We start from the raw sequence: 10,451 nt of genomic DNA on the forward strand, positions 1-10,451 counted from the left end.
TCTGTGTAGATTAGTGAGTCAGTCCTTCTTGTCCAGACCTCTGCTGCTCCCTCATAAAGAAGCTTCCTTTGAAGTTTCCTTTGAAACGAGCCTCCCCATGCCAGCTACACAGTTCAAAGGCCACTCARGGGGGGATAACAATGGCGGGTGGACATTGCCCCATACAAGTTGGATGAAGTAAGGTTCAGTCTACTCCCACTCATTGCAATTCTTGGCCAAACTCGGCATTTACTGATTTTTTTTTTCCGTCTGAGCATTTTGTGCCATGCTCTGGGAGAACAGGGTGTCTCAGACTGAGACATGTCCAGCATGTGTCCAGCAGGTTGAAAACAGCCCACCGTCAACACCAAGGCAAGACATGTCTGAGAATCTGCTCTGCTCGGGCACCCCCAGCAGCTAGGAAATGGCTAGAAAAGATGGGCAGCGCTGCCTAAAATTCTCCCTAACTGTGGTGCCTATGTTCTGTCTTCMAAGAGAGAAGCAAAGGAGCCTTGTTTTCTTTGAAAGCACAGCTGAAGAAGGCCACCATCTTGTCCGAACAATAACTGCACAGCTGGGCACTTTTCAGAGAGAAAATGTTCACCTAGTGAGTTGACTGAAGCACCTTGGGCATCTAGGAGGGTATCTCGACATGCATCTCGACATGCAATGAGGTTAACATGGGCATGTGCCTAGGTGGCATYGCTGCAAAATGAAGATCTTTCAAGTCTTCTCCCCACCTCAACTCCCAATGCCATTGCCATTGCCATAGATAAGAAATGAAAAAGTGGACAAGAAACAGAGGAATCCTTGAAGAAGTCATACTGCCTACTACAGTCTGTTAGGACCCTTTGATAAGTAATAGAGTGGGGTGGAAGGGAACTGTGTGTCTGGGCAATATTTGGCTCCAGATTAAGGACAAGATTCAGTTTCTTCAATATTCTGTTTAATGCCACTTGGATTTGGATTGTTTCATGTGCACAGCTACTGTTCTAGAAGACATTTCTCTCCTATAAGTTGTGCACTATGCTTGTCCTGTGCAGATCCCTAAAGCATCTTATCCTTGTTGAATTCATGAGGTTCAACAAGGACAATGCAGGGTCCTGCAACTGGGGAGGAATAAGCTCAGACACCAATACATATTACAGGTTCACCTGCTGCAAAGCCCCTCCATGGAGATGGATTTGAGAGTCTCGGTTGACAACAAGTTGACCATGAGTCAGAAATGTGCCCTTGTGGCCAGGAAGGCCAACGGGATCCTGGCCTGCATCAGGAGGACATTGTCAGCAGGTCAAGGGAGGTGATTCTGCCCCTCTACTCAGCTCTGGTGAGGCCGCACCTGGAGTACTGTGTGCAGCTCTGGGCTCCCCAGTAAAAGAGGGATGTGGAAATTCTGGAAAGGGTCCAGTGGAAAGTGACAAAGATGACTTAGGGACTGGAGCATCTCTTGTATGAGGAGAGATTGAGTGAGTTGGGCCTGTTTAGCCTGGAAAAGTGAAGACTGAGAGATCTGATCGATATGTCTAAGTACCAGAGGAGAGAATGTAGGGAGGATGGGGCTAAACTCTTCTTGGTGGTGGCCAGTGACAGGACAAAGGGAAATGGGTGTAAGCTGAAACCCAGACAGTTCCATCTCCATGTAAGGAGGAACTTCTTTACTGTGAGGGTGACAGAGCAGTGGAACAGGCTGCCCAGGGAGGTTGGGAGTCTCCTTCTCTGGAGATCTTCAGAATGCGCCTGTGTGTAACCCTGTGCCACATGCTCTAGGTGTCCCTGCTTGAGCAAGGAGATTGGACTAGATGATCTCTGGAAGTCCCTTCAAGCTAAATCATTCTGTGATAYTGTGATCTTGAATAGGTCCCAGGGCCTATTTTTTCAGACAGCTGAAGTAATGCCGATTTAAGCATCTGCAAAAAGATATATCTGTGTGGTCTTGTCCAAATTCACATTATAGTCARAGGAGATGAGAGGCAAGATTAATTTCCCTACACATAAGTGCCTAACGCCACCTGACATCCCTTAGGATGCCTTGGACATCTCCGCAGGTTTAGTGGACAGCACAAAATATGTGCTGTCACTGGCAAGGCTTTTATGTCCTTACTGTCATAGTAGTGGCTCTTGGCATACCCAGATGCATCAGGGGGACAATCTTAGGGAAAAAAAAAAAAAGGTGCCTCAGGGAAAGGGTAGATTGAAGACTGCTTTCCTTGAATTAAGCATCAAAACATTTTATAGAGCTGGGCCAAGTCCTTTGACCATGTCTCACAGGAAGACTACATGTGCAACAGGGAATGTATTGTAAGCTGCAAACCTCTTTGTTGGTGTTTCTTTCCTCTTGGAGCATAATTCTTCCTAGCTACAGCAATCTTGCCGTCCAGTCATTCTTCTCCCACTCTGATGTGTGTGTCCAGTAGACCACCTTCTAGCTAAACAGAAGTTCCCTGTGGCTAATACTAGGTTTTCAACATCTCCAGGCAGGACCTTACACATGCAGTCTTAATGTAGGGCTGTGCCACTCCATGCATGAAATGAGGGTATCTTGCAAATCCTCATTGCAATCATGAGTGCAGGTTCATATCTGCTTATTCCAACAACCTCCTACATCCTTGGTGAAATTTCTCAGCAACCAATTAAGACCTGGATGAAAATCTAAAGTCCTGAAAACTAAAAGTCTAAAAAGACTAAAAGTCTAAAAACTGCCCACAAATGGAATTATTCACTCAAGATATCAGGTCAAAGTAAGCCAAGATTTTAGCCTAYTCCCCAGCCTGGCTCACCAAGATGAAAGTTAAACATCGGCTTCAGTTCTTACATTTCATATTCCTTTGTAAAAAAGCATAGCTGCTTTACGGTAGGAGTAATGGAGCTTTTCAGGGTAGAAAATGATCTATATAGTCAACTACATTCCGTACTTACAATACAAGGTGACATCTAGAAATATTTTTGCTATGTAAAAATCAAACAAGAACAAACAGAAAACTGCTCTGAAAACCAAAGACAGAAAGAGAAAAAAATAATTCCAGCCCCTGTTGTGCTCACAACCTGGAGCTACGACTTTGAGGGTTTCATGTACTGTTCCTTTCAACCTGTCAAGACTGTCCTTCCAACCCATCTGCAAGGGCAGGGAACCGTGTTGTTCTTCAATTTAGAGTAACCTGATGTTYGACATTGCTTGGAAAATGTAAAAATCAAAAGCTTGACCCCAGGGCAACATCTTTAAGTGCCCTTTGCTAACACCCAGTGAGACAAGACATGTGAAGAACATCAAGGCTAGTGAAAACCACAAAGGCAATCCAGAAACCAGACCATGTTCTCTCTACATAGAAATGTGTCTGGACTAATATGCTCGTTTGGAGGCGCCAATGCTCATTAAAGAAGGGCCACTAGCTGAATCTTTGTTAACTAATATTAGGACTTACTGTATGGCCAAGAATTCAACCAGGCTGATCTGCATGCCTTGGCACTCTTTGCCCACTCATCCTTCAAACCAAGGGCCACTGAAACTACTCAGTTGATTGTTGGTCCATGCAGATACCTGAGTCCTACCCAGGAATCATTTGGGTCGGTGCTACCTGGCCTGGGTCAAAACCATGTCAAGAAATGCTCTAACAGTTTTCAGTGTGGATGATGCAATTTTTTTTCTGCTTAATCTACTGATATGATGTAGCCTTTGAGTCTTCAATGACCTCCTCTGGTCAGGAATTCTGATTTATGCCATCATTAATTGCTATAAATTACTACGYCTACTGCAGTAGCAAGAGGAATCCTCAGACTGAAGTAGCAGCAGTGCTAGTTGTTGCTTAAAGACAGAACATATCATCTCTGATCTTAAAAAGAAAGGTTCCCAAACAAAATATGAGAAGGAAAAACAGCACCCAGCAGGGCTAAAGAAAAGTGCAGCAATGCCAGTCAGCACTGAGGACTGTGACCATGCCATGCATCTTGCTCCTGATGGTGTGAAGGCAAGGAGATGGACAAAAGTATTTGACTTTTAAAGCAGGATCAGAAGGAAAAATGAGAAAAGATTTTGTGTGCATGCATAGAAAAWTCCCTGTGCTCACAAGGGACAGCATGTTAGCTTTTTCCTTGTTGCTCGGGGAGCAAAATATCTCCCTGTGCTTCTTTGTAGGCATTTGCTCCTGTGCAGAAGGGTGCAAAGCCTTCCCAGGCTACTCAGGGATTGGGTCATATTCCTTTTGCACAGGTGCAAGATGACCCAGGAAAGCAAACATATCAGCTCACAAGTAGTCTACATGTTACTCTCAGGTTGTTTGCAAGCCCTTCATCTCTTAGGTACTTGGTTATCTGAAAGGTGTTAAGCTGAGCACCTGTGTTTGGTAAGCAAACTCCTCAGAACCTCCTGGAACTTTATTGCTTCCAGGCTTGCAATTGCTTCTTTTCTCAGCTGAGTTCTCTCTCCTGATATAGTGCATTAGAAATAGAAATAGTGCCGTAGTCTTCTGTGCTCACTAGTGCACGTTGATGCAATGCCTGCATGAAGATTTCTACCCTTTCAATTAGATTTTTTGACCATTTCTTACCTGTAACTGAGCTCCATTRAGGGCCCTATTTACCTCCTTTGCTTGTCATTCCTTGAGAGACGTTTTTTGTTAGCACAGTGCAGGCAGGATTTGCCCTTGTGCCTAGGCCAAGAAAAAGAGAGAAAAATAAGCCCAAACAATTGCAGAGCTTTCATTTGAAAAATTAATTCACAAGGGAGTAAGGTTAAAAATAAAGCTCTTTGGCCAGGGCCTTTATAATCTCCAGTTATATTCTCTGGAATATAATTCATAAGCACAATATGTTTTTTTGTTGTGAATGAGTGTGAAGTACCAGAAAAGGAAAGAGGAAACCCCTAATGTAGTCCTGAATAGACCTGTGAAAAAGGATAATAAAACTTGTCCTGGATTTCCTTTAGCAGCAGGTGCTTCCTTTGGTGTTTCTATTCATTCAGACTTTGGGCAGACAGAACGTGCCAAAWTTTTTTCCCCTTCTTAATTAATTAATTTATTTATCTGGTAAATCCAGAGTTCAGCTAATCCAAGTGAAGGTGAATTTGTCCCCTTGATCACTGTCAAGGTCATRGTGAACATCAGAGTTTCTCCCAGATTTTGTGGTTGCTCCTTTTCTGGACCTGACAAATAGAGGTGAATGACCACACCACTCAGGTGAGAATGAGAGTTTTCCCACCCATCCAAGCATTGAAGGTCCTAAACCTGCATTTTAACCAGACCACCTGCTCTTCCTGGATAACCATTGCTAGGATGCCCACTCTGGTCCATCCACAAATTTCCAGCAAGTCATGAGGTGTGACAGGGTTAATACAGATACTAGATCTCACAAGAGACTTTGCCTCCCGGAAAAGAGTAAGACAATATTAAGCACTGATCGATGTCTGGGAAACTATAAGCCAAAGGATTAAATTGCTAATTTTTCTCTTTTAAAAACATACATCAGATTCAGCCCAGAAGTTTGGGGAAACCCATCAACTCTGAACACCTTTAGCTCTCAACAGCTTTCCAGATGCTTTCTCCTGGAGGAGGAGATCAGAAGCCAGCTTYTCCCCTTCAAACACAAGCAGCATCTTTTGCCTCACAAAAGACACCYAAGGATAACACCACTAGTCTTCATCAACTGCCCCTCTTTCCTCATTCCTACATCTTCTCCCACAAGACACCTGCAATCTGTGACGTTGCCTCTGGTCAAACATGAGCAGCATCCACCTCCTRCTACGACTCTTGTAACTCCTCATTATTCCAATCCCAGCCAGGTACTACACGCATCCCTCATGCTTTTTACTCAGACCACATTAGCCTTTCTTGAAAGACATGACTGTCATTCRCTGCTTCAAGTTCACATTTGTCATYTTGGCCTTCAGAGCCCCGCACAACTCTGCCCCTTTCCTGCTCATTCTTCCTTCTTCCTTCCTTACATACAAGTGGCTAATGCCCTCTCTGAGCACGCAGTTGCTGACAATGTCCTTTTTTAAGGGAAAGAGGAGACAAGTCTAGGAAACAACGACCAGCCTCTACAGGCCTCTCATGTACAATTTGGATGGTCTTGTTGGCTTGATTAAGAGCTTAGTAAGAACATGTTTATTCGTCCCATTGTTCACAGGAATTACAAGCACACGGCATGGAGCAAACCAAATCCCTGGGCAAAYGCAGTCCCTGACAGGTGTTCAGCACCATTGTTACCAGAGCTGGTACAAATCTGTGCCAGATTTCGAGGGTTAAATATAGGCAATTGGTTGAGCTGTTGATGTTTGCTTTAGTAGGCCTGAGTTGAAGCTGAGAAGGAAATATCTGTCAAAAGTCAGGACAAATAACTATTGACAAAAGACAGATATTTGTTAGAGATACTTAAACAAAGCCCAAAGGTTTAGGCAGTTCTTACTTTGTTTCTTCTACTCCTTAAGATAGACAGAGAAGTTTGTGGTATTTCCAGTGCCCTTTTATATATCGACCATTTCAGTAGCACAACTTTCATCCCATAGGGCCTGGATCATAACTGGGGGTCTTATCCCACTCTAAATAACTGATGAACTTTCCTATCATTGTCCTCAAGCTCCAAGTGCAGCACAGGTGCTGAGGGGTGGTGGACGGGGCTGGACAGCTCGGTCAGACCCCTAGAAATGGGAGTCTTTGGTTAACATGAGCTGCTAATGGTCATTTCTTCATTTAAAAAAAAAAAAAAAAAAAGTCTTTTTAGGTCATTTAGTCCATTCCCAGGGTTCATCAAAGGTTTGTTTCCTACAAATCTTGTTACAGATATGATTCACACGATGATATTTCAATCACTTCCTCTGGGAGACTCTTTCCAACAATGAGGATTTCTTGGCTGTAAAAGAATTCCCAGAGACTGAGCTGAAATTTTCCTTYGGTTTTTGGCAAAGCTTTTTTTTTTTTTTTCAAAGTTCAAAGAAAATTACCAGAGAAAAACTTGGCCTGCTTAGTCCTTTTCACTCCTTCCAGACTCACAGGTATTTTTCAATATGAAAATAGCCAGAATTTGACCAGAAAAATGCCATAAATTATGCACAGTCACAAATCTGCTCCTAGAAAGACGAACTGCTTCTGGGCTTGGGGACCTAATTGGATACGTTTCTATAGGGGATCCATTGATAACAACTGCAATGCACCTGCCAGCATTTTAGCAGATAAAATGAGCTTTTTTTGCAACTTACATATGTGTGAGCAGGTGTGTAAAAGATGGAGGGCGAGAAGTGTTTTCCTTCCCTTAAAAGTGTATTTATGTTTTGCAGGTGATAACTGAGGCAGGAGAGTTCACTTTTGTTGACTGGATTTTCTTGCAATACATTTACTTGATGTTTTAGCCTGTAGTCATCCCCCCTCTCACAGCTCACTTTATCACAATTTGTATTTTTCTAGAATTGTCTCTCCCTGGGAATAGAGCAAAAAAAGATACTGCATTCGTTAGCTCCTCACAGCAAGGAATCTGTGGGAGGAACTGGACAAATAAAAAGTAAAGTAAAATACGCTGCCAGGTTTGTGGTGTTGTGAATATTGAATGGCAAAAAAAAACCCCACTTTGTGTTAGAATTGTTTGCTGAAACCAATAGCCTGAGTGTCTCTGAAAATAACCTTCCTGCACCGAGAAAAAAGAATTCATTCCTGCTTGTTGTTATTATTATTACACAGCTCAAGACACCAYTGTGAGGGGTGTGTTATTAGATAAATTGCAAGTGATGAACTGTTTTCTGATGTACTGGGCCATGCAGAAATATCATAAGAGGCAATTCCTGATGTAGATTTACATTGTAAGTAAAGGGAGTATTCAAATATTGAGATAAAAAGAAAGAGGATGCTGAGGCAGAGGGAGTAAAGATCCATTTCCCTAATATTATTTCAGTGCTATGAAGTAGGAAATTGAGGGGCTTCTGAAGATTCAGCCCTAAGGGACCTGTTCAAGGTCGCACAGAAAAGCTCTATGATGGAGCCAAGAAAGCAAAATTAAGGCCAGCTTTTCCATGCTATGATAGATCTGAAAGCCTGAAAGGATGATTTTACTGATTTTACTGTCACTCTTAAAATCCACTAGCTTTAGATGTTTGCCCTTTCTGCTAAATAGCTTATCATTCACAGGTAGACAGCAGGTTTTCTTCACATCCAGAGTCCTAGGCCACCTCTGGCCTCCATCTGCCAACTCAGGAGGAGGGTGAAAAGCAGATTTCCTTGGCTGTGCATTTTTCACCTTCAGTAGATGGAATAAGATGCACTATGAGAAGTGAAGGGGGATGCTGTTTAACTTCTGCCTCCCAGCACATCACAACCTCCTGCATGTTAGATTGAGCAACCAAGAGGTAAGTCAAGGGGACATCTCCACGAGCTTCAAACACATAAGCAGCCTCTTATTTTATTAAGATCATATCACTGAGCTGCCACATGAAGAACAAAACTGGGTGTGTCAGGAGCATGCGACTAATTCCTGTCCACATGGACCAAATCATGAGGTTCTCATGGCCCATGGGCACACTTATATCTCCCCACTGCTTTCCCCCTGTCTACTGCAAAAAGAGGAGGTGCCCCAAGGCAAAACTCCTCAAGAAAGTGGGAGTTTTGAACATCTGTGATGTGAGATACAATCGGATTTGGGGCAGAAATACACAGGGAAGAGCCATGAGTTTCATTCCGGTGTATGCCAGACACGGGGGAGATATACAAAGTGGACATGTCAGGCAGGGGATACATCTGTGTACACGTGTGCTGTCAGTTCAACACCCACACAGCACTCTGTAGCAATTATTTTAAGTAAAACACAAGGATGGACCAAGGCGGAGAAGGTTTCAGAGCTTCCCAAACCTACCTTTAGGCATGAACCTGGTCTTGACTGACCRCAAACAGGAGACTGCTTTTCAGCTACGTGCCCTCTGCTGGGTGGGACAGACTCAGAGCCAGAGATGGGATCCTTACCCTGTGTCCTTCCACCACTCTACAACCATGACCACATGGTGGCCATCCCAACCACACTCAACCTCTGGGAACAAACACATCCTAACACCCCCCAGATACACCTTGTGACCCTCCTCAGCCCAGCCCCTGCAGATTCAGCCCCATGAGCTCCCAGGCCCCTCCCAGTGCCCACCCCAGACCCAACTGTGCCATGCAGCGCCTCATTTTCCCACTGGTACCCATAGTCCTTCTATTGCACACACATATACAACACATCTGCACATACACCAAGACAAACACACGGGGAGCTACTTCTTTAGACAGCAGTACCCAAATACCTGCTCTAACTCCAGAGAGCAACAAAGCCTGTAAAAAWAGGAAGCCAAACACAAGCAGCTGGGAGCTTCTCCCTGGCGGCCAGGAGGGATGTGGGTCCCTTTATTGTTGGGTYGGGATTGTTTTATTTATTTTATTTTTTTTTTCTCTCTCCTCCCTGCGAGGGGAGGCTGCRAGGAGGCCGCTGGCGAGGGACGAGCATGAGAAAGCGGGGCTCTCCGTGCAGATGTTGCCCGGGGAAGCCCCGGTTCCCACAGCAAGTAGGAAGCGGGGCCCCACGGAGCCGGGATGGGGAGTGCGGAAGCGGCGGCGGGGCTGGATCATCCAGCCTATCCAGGGGCGATGGGATAGCAGAAGCGGTGATGGAGAGGGGGGACGACGGGATCTATTCTTAGTGAAGAAAAGGGGGGTGGATTTTATTGTGCGACCTTGTTTACACCCTGCAGAATGAATCAAATGACCTTGTTTATTGTCGGCCGCATGAATGGACGGCAGAGGGAGGAGGGATGGAAACGGGACGGGGTGGGGGRGGCTTATATTATTGTTAATTCTGCCATTCACAACTTTTTTTTTTTATTTTTTTCTTCCCACCATGTATTGTTGCCAAGATAAAAGAATAAAAGGTGAAACTCTATTCCTTCCTGCCCCATGGCTCCACCGCACTCTCCTGAGTTTTCCTTACCCAGGGATACTTGGGAAGCAAGGAAAGCATCCACATGCATCAGTGCAAGCAGCCTGAGTTCAGCACTCCTTCGTATTCCATGGATGTGGATCAGGTTTTCCAAATCCCTCTTTCCCACAGCAAACCCGGCTGCAATAGAGGTGCACATCTTGCCTCTCTTTTAAATTACTGCTCTTTTAAATTACGAAATGTATCTGGATTTTTTTTCCCTCTCCTTATAGGGTGCCCTTTTTTTCCTGCTTTTGACCTTATCTTGGTCACTCTTTCAGACACAGCAGGGTGAAGGTGAGAAAGAGCCTACCTAGTGCCCATATCACTCATCCCTGATACTCATCCTGATACTCATCCCTGATGCTCATCCTGAGGGATCTTCCTCCCTGCTCCACTGAATGTCTAAGTGACTATGGAGGGAGAAAGAGCAGCAGATGGAGTATGTCTTGGCTCACTCCCCTTTTGCAGGCCAACACACACAGCATCACAACAGTGAATTAAGCCRTAATTTCCATTAAAGTGTCCTAGAGAACTTGTTCATTCAACCTCCT

Source organism: Nothoprocta perdicaria, unplaced genomic scaffold (genome assembly GCF_003342845.1).
Source record: "Nothoprocta perdicaria isolate Ctin4 unplaced genomic scaffold, notPer1 scaffold_101, whole genome shotgun sequence".
NCBI lineage: Eukaryota > Metazoa > Chordata > Aves > Tinamiformes > Tinamidae > Nothoprocta > Nothoprocta perdicaria.